Source organism: Ranitomeya imitator, chromosome 3 (genome assembly GCF_032444005.1).
Source record: "Ranitomeya imitator isolate aRanImi1 chromosome 3, aRanImi1.pri, whole genome shotgun sequence".
Lineage (NCBI taxonomy): Eukaryota > Metazoa > Chordata > Amphibia > Anura > Dendrobatidae > Ranitomeya > Ranitomeya imitator.
The window spans coordinates 103,734,131-103,746,338 of record NC_091284.1 but is presented as its reverse complement, the minus strand read 5'-3'; the positions used below and the strand labels follow the sequence as shown (position 1 = coordinate 103,746,338).

The 12,208-nt window shown below is 44.3% G+C and overlaps 1 protein-coding gene across 1 annotated transcript in view; it reads right to left on the bottom strand.

The window, feature by feature from the left end:
- SLC13A5 (solute carrier family 13 member 5) overlaps positions 1-12,208 on the bottom strand; it is a 113,591-nt gene that overhangs the window by 87,065 nt on the left and 14,318 nt on the right. The gene's annotated exons all lie outside the window — the stretch shown is intronic.

The following is a 12,208-nucleotide window of genomic DNA, read 5'->3' as shown; positions in this document are numbered from 1 at the left end:
TTACTGAGATAGATGACAGTTGGTGCTTTTAAAATTCTATGGAAGGAGAGGAGCTAGAGGCCAGTACACACATTCTACTGCAAGTTCTATAGAACCTTATGAGTACCAACTGCCATCTCCTATCTCAGCAATAGCAAAACCTATATTCAATGAAGACAAATGTTACTTCTAAGTGGATAATTTTAGGAATGACTGATCAATCCAGGAGCAGAAAGAAGTGAATTTCTCAGATAATATATATTACAAAGTTTCTTACTTTCACTTGTACTATTGATTTATTAAAAAAAAAAAAACAACAGTTATTCTTTAGTCATTTTAATACCTCTGCTCCAATAAAATACACAACACTTTATTTTGGTGACAAAAGGCCACAGCATTTATATAAAATCACATGAGTATAGCCTGGGAAGGGGATAATATCCATGGAGCTTCCCAGGCTATTAATATCAGCTCACAGCTGTATACTTAGCCTTTCCTGGCTATTAAAATTGGGGACCCCCTCAAAAAAATAATGTGGGGTCCCCCTATAATTAACCAGCAAAGGCTATGCAGACAGCTGCGGCCTGATATTAATAGACTAGGAAAGGGCCATGGATACTGGTCCCCCCAGGCTAAAAACATCAGCTCTCAGCTAGAAAAGGCGCATCTCTAAGATGTGCCAATTCTGGCACTTAGCCTCGCTCTTCCCACTTGCCCTGTAGCGGTGGCAAGTGGGGTGATAGTTGGAAGGGTTGATGTCACCTTTGCATTGTCAGGTAACATCACGCCTCAAGGTTAGTAATGGAGAGGCGTCAATAAGACATCCCCATTACTAATCCCATAGTCACATTGTATGAAAACACAGACATCCAGAATAAAGTCCTTTAATTGAAAAAAATGACGCAGACTCCATTAATAAATCTTAATTAAACCATACTTTCGACCTCGACCATTCCACCCATGCCCTTGTCATTTGCAAAAGACTTAAAAATAAAAAACAACAATATTCCTCACCTTTCTGCAGAGATGTTGCTAATCCATTAGTCCTACAACGGGTCTAGCTCTGCTACATCTAGATGGCAGGCTGCATGGTTGCATGGTGCAACTATACAGCCTGTCATCCAGCAGAAACACTGAGCACTGTCTGCTCAGTGTCTCTGTGAACTCCTATTCCCTGTCTGAGGGCACTGCGAGCGTGAGAAAGTCCTCCTGCTCGCGGTGCAATCAGACACGTCATGCGAGTTCACAGCCAATGAACTCACTTTACCTATGTGACATTAGCGCGAGCGCGGTGGGAAATTTTCCCTTGGCGCTCGCATTGAAGTCAGTAAGGTGAAAAAATCCAGGAACCCCAAAATTACGTTCCTCCAAAAAATGAGGTAACAAGCGAAAGCCACATATAACCAAAAATAGCACCCCAAAAAAAGAATCTATCACACAGCTCCATCAAACAAAAAGTAATAATGCTCCGGGTCTTGTCGATACAATTCTAAAAAAAAATTGTTGCAAACTTTTGATTTTTTTTACCACTAAAATAATTAAAAAAACTGGACATGTTTGGTATTTCCATAATCGTATGGATGACTTACATCGTAAAAATAATTCCCAAAAAACAATGTCAGAATTGTGGTTTTTTTTTCACAATTTCACAGCACTTGGATTTTTTTTCCTGTTTTCAAGTGCACTATGTGAACAAAAACAAATACAAAACTCGTCCTGCAAAATACCTTTCACCCCACAGCCAATTTCCGTTTTTGCATTTTCCTTTTTTCCTCCCCTTCTTCCCAGATCCACGACTCTTTTATTTTTCTGTTCACACAGACATAAGGGGCTTGTTTTTTGCTGCACGAGTTGTACTTTTGAATGATTCCATTTGGCATTAACCCAATGGCAAAAATGCCAATCAACATGTTTTTGTTTTTTAATTATTTGATAACATGTACAAAGGAGGTTACAGATAAAGAATGCAATAATAATACATAAAGTTAACCTAATCAGGTTAAGCAGTCACGTAAGATATCAAGTAAACAGTTTCACAGTAAAACAAAGAAAAAGGGGTCGGGTGGGCGGGAAATGCTTTTGCCATTTAGGAGAAAAAGACAGAGAGACAGTAAGTTATATGAACTGGCATTTTCCCACGCTCCAGAGCTGAATAATAAAGATGCGAAACTGTGTTTAGTGTTTTATTTCATTAAAATACTTTATTCTGGCTGTGTCTTTATTTAACCTGTAACAACTATAGGATTAGTAATGGAGAGGTGTCTTAGTGACAACACTCCATTATTAAGCCGGGCTTGACGTCACCTTACAATACAAAGGTGACATTAACCCCCAAACTATTACCCCACTTGCCACCGCAACAGGACAAGTGGGAAGAGCAAGGCTAAGTGCCAGAATTAGCGCATCTTAGAGACGCTCCTTTTCTGGGGCAAATGTCTTTAGCCGGGGGGGTATAATAACCACGGACCCTTCCTAGGCTATTAATATCTGCCCCCAGTCGCTGGTTTTCCCCTTTCTGATTTGAAAAATTGGGCGGGAGCGCACACCAGTGTCTCCCCCCAAAATAATCTTTTATTAATTACATACAGTCATGGCCAAAAGTATTGACACCCCTGCAATTCTGTCAGATAATACTCATTTTCTTCCTGAAAATGATTACAAACACAAATTATTTGGTATTATTAGCCTCATTTAATTTGTCTTAAATAAAAAAAACACAAAAGAGAATGAAGCAAAAAGCAAAACATTGATCATTTCACACAAAACTCCAAAAATGGGCCAGACAAAAGTATTGGCACCCTCAGCCTAATAATTGGTTGCACAACCTTTATCCAAAACAACTGTGACTAACCGCTTCCGGTAACCATCAATGAGTTTCTTACAATGCTCTGCTGGAATTTTAGACCATTCGTCTTTGGCAAACTGCTCCAGGTCACTGATATTTGAAGGGCGCCTTCTCCAAACTGCCATTTTTAGATCTCTCCACAGGTGTTCTATAGCAGAGGTCCCCAACTCCAGTCCTCAAGGCCCACCAACAGGTCATGTTTTCAGGATTTCCTTTGCATTGCACAGGTGATGCAATTATTACCTGGGCAAGACTAAGGAAATCCTGAAAACATGATCTGTTGGTGGGCCTTGAGGACTGGAGTTGGGGACCTCTGTTCTATAGGATTCAGGTCTGGACTTATTGCTGGCCACCTTAGAAGTCTCCAGTGCTTTCTCTCAAACCATTTTCTAGTGCTTTTTGAAGTGTGTTTTGGGTCATTGTCCTGCTGGAAGACCCATGACCTCTGAGGGAGACCCAGCTTTCTCACACTCACAATATGCTGCAAAATTTGTTGGTAGTCTTCAGACTTCATAATGCCATGCACACGGTCAAGCAGTCCAGTGCCAGAGGTTGCAAAGCAACCCCAAAACATCAGGGAACCACCGTCATGTTTGACTGTACGGACCGTGTTCTTTTCTTTGAATGCCTCTTATTTTTCTCCTGTAAACTCTATGTTGATGCCTTTGCCCAAAAAGCTCTACTTTTGTCTCATCTGACCAGAGAACATTCTTCCAAAACATTTTAGGCTTTTTCAGGTAAGTTTTGGCAAACTCCAGCCTGGCTTCTTTATGTCTTGGGGTAAGAAGTGGAGTCTTCCTGGGTCTTCTACCATATAGTCCCTTTTCATTCAGACGTCGACGGATAGTACGAGTTGACACTGTTGTACCCTCGGACTGCAGGGCAGCTTGAACTTGTTTGGATGTTAGTCGAGGTTCTTTATCCAACATCCGCACAATCTTGCGTTGAAATCTCTTGTCAATTTTTCTTTTCCGTCCACATCTAGGGAGGTTAGCCACAGTGCCATGGGCTTTAAACTTCTTGATGATACTGCACACGGTAGACACAGGAACATTCAGGTCTTTGGAGATGGACTTCTAGCCTTGAGATTGCTCATGCTTCCTCACAATTTGGTTTCCCAAGTGCTCAGACAGTTCTTTGGTCTTCTTTCTTTTCTCCATGCTCAATGTGGTACACACAAGGACACAGGACAGAGGTTGAGTCAACTTTAATCCATGTCAACTGGCTGCAAGTGTGATTTAGTTATTGCCAACACCTGTTAGGAGCCACAGGTAAGTTACAGGTGCTGTTAATTACACAAATTAGAGAAGCATCACATGATTTTTCGAACAGTGCAAATACTTTTGTCCACCCCCCTTTTTAGGTTTGGTGTGGAATTATATCCAATTTGGCTTTAGGACAATTCTTTTTGTGTTTTTTCATTTAAGTCAAATTAAATGAAGATAATAATACCAAATAATTTGTGTTTGCAATCATTTTCAGGAAGAAAATGAGTATTATCTGACAGAATTGCAGGGGTGTCAATACTTTTGGCCATGACTGTACATGTCCCCTAATTTGCACACACAACTACTGATTGGATTGCTCACTGACATTTATATATCTACCTATTCTGCATCTATGTACTGTATGTAAACCATATCTTCTATCCTGTCGGCTCCTGCATTGATTTTACAGAAGCAAATGAATTACCGGCTTTTCTTCTATCTTTCTCTCTATGAAATATATATACTGTATATATATGTGTGTGCCACTGACATATATATATACACACCTATTCTATGTGTGCATATGTATTCTATCTATTCTTTTCTATTCTCACATGTCAGTGTGATTTTTACAGTAGCTGCATATGAATTGCCGGCTTTTCAAAGGACACTGGTGCGTAAAAATCAGACAGCACTCGCATGGTGCGAGTGCTGTGCGATTTTTTTTATTGCACCCATTGACTTGAATTGGCGAGTCTCAGCCAATATACGCTTGAAATCACAGCATGCTGCAATTTCACTCACACGTATAATACAGTTGAGAAAAAAAACGGTGATGTGAGCTGCCCCATAGATGAATACTGGTCCGAGTGCTATGCGATTTTTTTCTCACATAGCACTCGTCCATATTCCTCGCTAGTGTGACTCCGGCCCTAAAAGATATAACTGATCAGGAGTGTGGCCTGGCAAATCAATGCATATATATTTATAAATATGGAAAAATGAAATTCAGAGCTTTTCATCAGTACTGCTCACAGGGCTGATAAATTGCCCAATGGACTGGAGTCCTCATCAGGTACGAGACTGGGGTAGAAACATGTTAAAGCGTGTTGAAAATCCCACAACGTCCCAGTTTCAATGGAGGGCAGTCATCAATGTGCTGGTTATGAACCTCCACCTTTATGTAAGCAGAAGGACCGGGCAGGTGGTACCTTCCTTGCACCGGGCTCGAACTGTCGGGCCTGTCTCCTCTGTTGTCTGGGGGAAAGCTTAGAGAACCGGACCAACCTTTGCACTTGGCAGCAGGGGGCGTGTCTGAGGATAAAAAGAAAAAGCGCGGAAGCAGTCAGACTTGGCGGAACAGGCAGCGCACAGCAGGGGGGAGGTGAGTGCTCCGTCCTTCAAGCACTATAGCAGCACAGGCCGGCGCCCGTGCATCCCCACTGTCACCTGCAGACACTGTGAGCAGAGACGTGCCGTGTGCCCATGGACTGTGACTGCAGCACGCGTGCTGCCTAAGAAGCACTGGGTGTGTGTCCATGGACTGTACCCTGATCTCTCAGTGCACATTTGTCGGGCCACGTTGGGCTCCAACAACGATGTGGATTGTGTCTTATCCTCCCCACATATAGTATAAATAGACTCCGGCACACTAAAGTTGCTTTTAAAGATGGATATTATTTTATTTCAAAAAAATATATAGGATGGTAGGATTCCACTCAAAAAAATTCTGCAATTTATATGATAGAAATATGTGAAATTTTCCCAACGTTTCGGCACATTTAGCCCTTCTCAAGGGACATCTGTCTTTTTGCAAATGAGATGAACCGCAGGTGGGAAGCCCACTTTTGTATGAGTCACTGGTGTATACTGCACTAAGGTCTGGTGAAAAGCTCTGAGTGAGGACGTGTGACAGCTGGGGGAAAACCTTAGTGCAGTATACACCAGTGACTCATACAAAAGTGGGCTTCCCACCTGCGGTTCATCTCATTTGCAAAAAGACAGATGTCCCTTGAGAAAGGCTAAATGTGCCGAAACGTTGGGAAAATTTCACATATTTCTATCAAATAAATTTCAGAATTTTTTTGAGTGGAATCCTACCATCATATATATTTTTTTGAAATAAAATAATATCCATCTTTAAAAGCAACTTTAGTGTGCCGGAGTCTATTTATACTATATTGGACTTATTTTCTCCAGAGCACCTTCCTCTTGACAGTGAGCACCCTTATAACCTCTTTTTTATCCCCCCCACAGCTACCCCTGGACTGAGGATCTGGCAGAGGGCATCAGAGAGTAAACGCTGCTGCCAGGACACAGCTCGACATTGTCTTCCGGACTAAACTGGATCAACTCCGCGCTGACCGTTGTTGGTGCTATCATTTGTTTCGTGGACTCTACAGTCTGGAAGTCGTCTGATCTGATCAGTTGCACCTTAAGAACTTTTACTGCTATTGTAACCTGCCTTACCCCTAACCTGCATACCCTCTATTTCATAGTGTAAGGAGGAGAGCCAGCCTCGGCGTGCCTTGTCCAGGATGAGACCGGAACCATCGGTGCTGTCATCCAAGTTGCAGGGAGGAGAGTTTAGTGCCCCGGACAGACCTTTGAATTTAAGATCAAGGGCTGTGAAGGGTATAAGAGGGGAACAGTGCGTGGGAACAGGATCTTGGTTGGCGGAAAGCTGTAGTGTGCGGAGGCAGATTGAGAGCCCTTCTGCGCTGAACAGTCAGGACATGGTAGGCTTAAGTCAGAGAGGCCTACGGAGACTTACTGCAGACTGTAGGAAGAGACGTCTCCTAAGAACCCTGATATCCACTCTCGCAGTGTCACTAAGCGTGAGTGAGCCCTTTCCATGACCAGACCACAGAGGGCGCCATTCGAGACTCGAGATCCCGGCCGTAAACCGAGTGCGGCCGTCGTACGTAGACTCTCCGGCCCGTATTAGCGTTGTGCTGACGCTTAAAAAGAAAGTAATGTCCTCTCTATTATGTCCCATCGTGGAACCAGGACCCGCAAAAGGACATTCCGGGACCCTCGCCGACACCGGAATCCAGGACCCATCTCCGACCAGGACGCCACCGGAATACCACCTCTATCTCCACAGAGACTGATCCTCAGCACCGCCAGACTGATAAGTTTGATACCTTTGTACTTTCCTCAACCCTTTATTTCCCCTGCTATACCTACGTCCACCAAACACTGTTTTAGTATCCTTATCTCCCCCATTTACCCTCTCCCTGCATGGAGTAACGCTGTTCCATTAAAAACCCCTGTTAACCCTTGTTCTGCCTCCGACCGTTACTGCATCCTGATACCTGCTCACAATAGCACCCACTTTACGCCTGTTGAAACTGTTTATCTCCCTGCGTGGAGTACATATTTGTTATAGTAAATACGTTAACCCTTGCTCTGTCTCCTGTCTGTCACTGCATCCCGCTACCTGCTCACACTTACATGGAAGCAGGCTGATAATGTTGGGGGACAGAAGTACCTGGAATGTTGAGTTTCAATACCCAAGCCAATTGTTCCAGAATGAAGTAAGACTTCATACAGCAAAGATGTCTGGCGGCAGCTTGTTACACTTCTACTGATAAACTTGTGATTTTTGGGAAATTGAAGGTTGAAAGGTATTGCTAGCAGCCAACCGCTGGCTAAACTGTACGGGCTGATTTTAGTTGTGAAGATCCCATATAATTTAGGTGGCTGTGTTGGGTGATCAGTCATTTGATCAACAGATATCTCTGCTGACTCTATACACAGGAGTGCTCAGGTCGGTCGAGTGCTCATGTGTTCTCTATGAAAGAGCTGCTGCCAGACATTTCAACACACTACAAACACTACAATTTCAGAGCTTTGGTATCCCAGGGTCCGTCACTCAATGACGGCACATCGCTAAGGCTACGTTCACATTTGCGTTGTTGGGTGCAGCGTCGGCGACGCGACGCAACCAACAACGCATCCAACAACGCATGTGCACAACGCTGAATTTTGCGACGCATGCGTTGTCATAAGAAAGCACAGAGCAGGAATTTCGGCGCAAGAAAAACGCTACAAGTAGCGTCCTCTGCGCCCTGTCTGTGCGTCTATATGACGCATGCATCGTAAAACGCAGTACAACGCATACCGGCGCATGTCCATGCGCCCCCCATGTTAAAGATAGGGGCGCATGACGCATGCGTCGGTATGCATCGACGACACTGCGCCCAAAGGCGCAAATGTGAATGTAGCCTAACGCATGCCCATTGTGGGCGTGTGCTAGCGATGCGTCCGACATAGGACTTAATGGTGGCGTAAACGGACTGTGTTACACCACGTTATGCCGCGGTGTAACATACTCCATCTAACGGACGCCTCTAACGCAATGTGAACCCGGCCTTATTACTACATCTACAGTTGTATTTCTTTAGCCAAAATGTAAAGTGACTAGTATCTGGTTACACAGGAATGCATGCAGGTAGTGGGTTTATCTACTTCACTCAGATTAGTTATTTATCAGAAGGTTTGCACCAGAGATTACATTGGTCATCAATAATCTCTCCAGGATCTAATTATCAGGGAACTGCAAAGAATAAGAAGCTGTAATTCTCCTCGAGAAGAATTCAGGTAATTAGTGAGTTGATATAAAAACCCACAATGTACATAGAAGTGATGTGTCAGTGACTTCTGTCAGGATGATTGATCGACTCAAGCTGGCTCTAAATATCAGGAGCTAGAACCATCAGCATCAAACATCATTTGGCGGACTGTGTATTGTCTTATAATCTGCAGACACAGATATGTACAACAAACTGTATGTGTTGTAGGAAGCCACACAGAAATTCATGTTGCATAAGGACTGTGCTCAATATTGGAGTCTGCAGTAGTGATGAGCGAACGTTCTCTGATAAAGTGTTATCCGAGCATGCTCATGTGCTAACCAAGTGTCTTCCGCGCGCTCGAAAAATATGTTCAAGTCTCCGTGGCTGCATGTCTACCGGCTGTTCGACACACACAGCCCATGCACGGATTACCTGTTTCTTAGGCAATCCCTGCATATGTTGCGAGTCGCCCACCAGGGCAGGGTACTCGGTGCCAGGTCGGGTCGGCTATTAAAGGGGATGTCACGGTGGCTGCGACCAGGTCCGAGGCCCTGGGACTCACTGTAAAGTGGAATGGTCTTTAAAGGGGAATTGTGAATAAGTCTCCACCTGTGGTGTTCAGTCAATAGGAGGACCGACGCTGCTTTAAAGGGGTCCTGTGGGGGATGTTGTTGCAGCAATAATGGTGACGCTTCCCACAGGTGAAGCGGGGTCCCCAGGGTTCCTAGAGTGTATGGCGATGATGGTGTTTGCCGGTCAATGAGTAAAGGACACAAGTTGTAAAATCTTTACCTGGTTACTGCAGTTGGCAGGCCACAGTCCAGGGTACCGGTAACAGGTACATTAGGAGCACAGGCACAGGCAACAAGTGGAATCCCCTTGGCAAGTCAGGTTGGGAGCCTTCCACTGCACGCTTCCTATAGTCCCTTGCTGTCTGTAATGTCCTAACAAGGTCCAGGTTCCTTCCCCTGTCCTGGGATTGGTACCTGTATGGTAGGCAGCTTGAGCCGTTCCTTCTGGGGTTTCTGCACAGTCACTCCAGGCTCCAGGGTGCTGCTGTACCACAGGCTTAATTTGGGCAGTATACGTGTAGTTCTGTGCCCTACGGTTCTGCTAGGTGTCCTACAGTTCCACTCTAGCCTCGGGCTCCTGGTACCCAGTTTCTGCGCTTTGGCCCCTCGGAGGCCCTCTTGTAGCCTCCTTGAACTCTGAAATCTCTCCTTTGCTCCTTTCCTGTCTGCTCTCCAGACTGTCTGATCCAGACTAAACTAGCTCCTCCTCCAAACCAGGATCTTTATCCAGGGAAGCTGCCCTAAAACAGGGTTTTGAGCTTCCTCTCCTGGCCTGGATTCAGAAGGTGTTGTGTGTGTGTGATTTACCTGCCAAAGAGATCCCTCTTATTTCCAGGCATAGCACTACCCTCCCCGAGAGGAAGGCAGCATTACTGTGGTACCCAAACTCCTGGGGTGCCACAGTTGCACCTGTCGAACAGCTGGGAGACATGCAGCCACAGAGACTCAAACTTATTTTTCAAGTGTGACGAAGTCTCTCGGTTAGCACCTGAGCATGCTTGGATAACACCTTATCAGAGCATGTTCGCTCATCAATAGTGTGCAGGTATAGAGGAAGCCATTCCACTAAACATTTGATGTCATTTCTTTGTGATTTTATTTAATGGTCACATTTTGTTGATGAAACACGGATTACTGTTTGCCATTCATTCATCTAGTTGGCAAAAACAAATTTTTAGGATAAGTGTCCAATTTATGATGAAAAATATATATATTATTATTTACTATCTTTTTTTGCGCTAATTTTATTGCTGATCTCACTGCTCTCTTGCAGCACTACGGGCTTTGATTTGAACCTGACAGTGGGTAAAATCCTCCTACACTCCACAAGAATGTACAGGTTAATTTTGAATTTTGATTGAGGAGAAGATTACGGCTCAGTGATCATTCCCTCTGGGGCTGTTGCTGTGGTTGCAAAAGCTGTGCTACAGCTCAGTAATAATGATGAGCGAGTGTACTCATTGCTCGGGTTTTCCCGAGCACGCTTGGGTGGTCTCAGAGTATTTGTTAGTGTTCGGAGATTTAGGTTTCATCGCCTCAGCTGAATGATTTACGGCTGCTAGCCAGGCTGAGTACATGTGGGGGTTGCCTGTTTGCTAGGGAATCCCCACAAGTACTCAGCCTGGCTAATAGCTGTAAATCATTCAGCTGAGGTGATGAAAACTAAATCTCCGAGCAATTAAAAATACTAGGAGGACACCCGAGCGTGGTCTGGGAAAACCCGAGCAACGAGTATATTCGCTCATCACTACTCAGTAACTATAAGGTTTGAGGCTGCTGCTAAGACTGGAAGAGCTTGGTGATGGCCAGGGATGTGTATATAAATCATGGGGCCTCATAGGAGAAGTTTTAAATCCCCCCTTTCCCACATACACAAAGAAAAAAAATCATATAATTGCACAATTTTGTATTCCCCCTCCTCCAGGCAAGTATGGTGACCCCAGCATTGTATCATGCCCCGTGATCCCAACGCAGCCCACTACACAATATGCTGCCCCCCCACACAGCCCACCAAACAGCATAAGGGTCCCCACACAACATGATGGACCTCACACAATCCTCTACTCTGTATAATTGCTTGCCTACAGTATAATGGCCCAAACATAGCCCTCAAACAATATAATGGACCTCACTTTGCCCTGCAAACAATATAATGACCCCCATTTAATCCTGCAAACAGCATAATGGCCCCCACATAGGCGTGCAAACAATATCATGAACCCCACATAGCTCTGCAAACAATGTAATGACCCTCACATAGCTCTAAAAACAATATAATGACCCCCACATAGCCCTGCAACCAATATAATGACCCCTACATAGCCCTGCAAACAATGTAATGAACCCCACATTCCCCTGCAAACAATATAATGACCCTCACATAGCTCTACAAACAATATAATGACCCCCACATAGCCCTGCAAACAATATAATGACCCTCACATAGCTCTACAAACAATATAATGACCCCCACATAGCCCTGCAAACAATATAATGACCCTCACATAGCTCTACAAACAATATAATGGCCCCCACATAGCCCTGTAAACAGTATAATGACCCTCATATAGCTCTGCAAACAATATAATAGCCCCCACATAGCCCTGCAAACAAGACAATGAACCCTACATAGCCCTGCAAACAATATAATGACCCCTACATAGCCCAGCAAACAATATAATGACCCTCACATAGCTCTACAAACAATATAATAGCCCCCACATAGCCCTGTAAACAATATAATGACCCTCATATAGCTCTGCAAACAATATAATAGCCCCCACATAGCCCTGCAAACAAGATAATGAACCCCACATAGCCATGCAAACAAGATAAACAACTCCACATAGCCCTGCAAACAATATAATGACCCCCACATAGCCCTGCAAACAATATAATAACCCCCACATAGTCCTGCAAACAATATAATGGCCCCCACATAGCCCTGCAAACAATATAATGGCCCCCACAGCCCTGCAAACAATATAATGGCCCCCACATAGCCCTGCAAACAATATAATGACC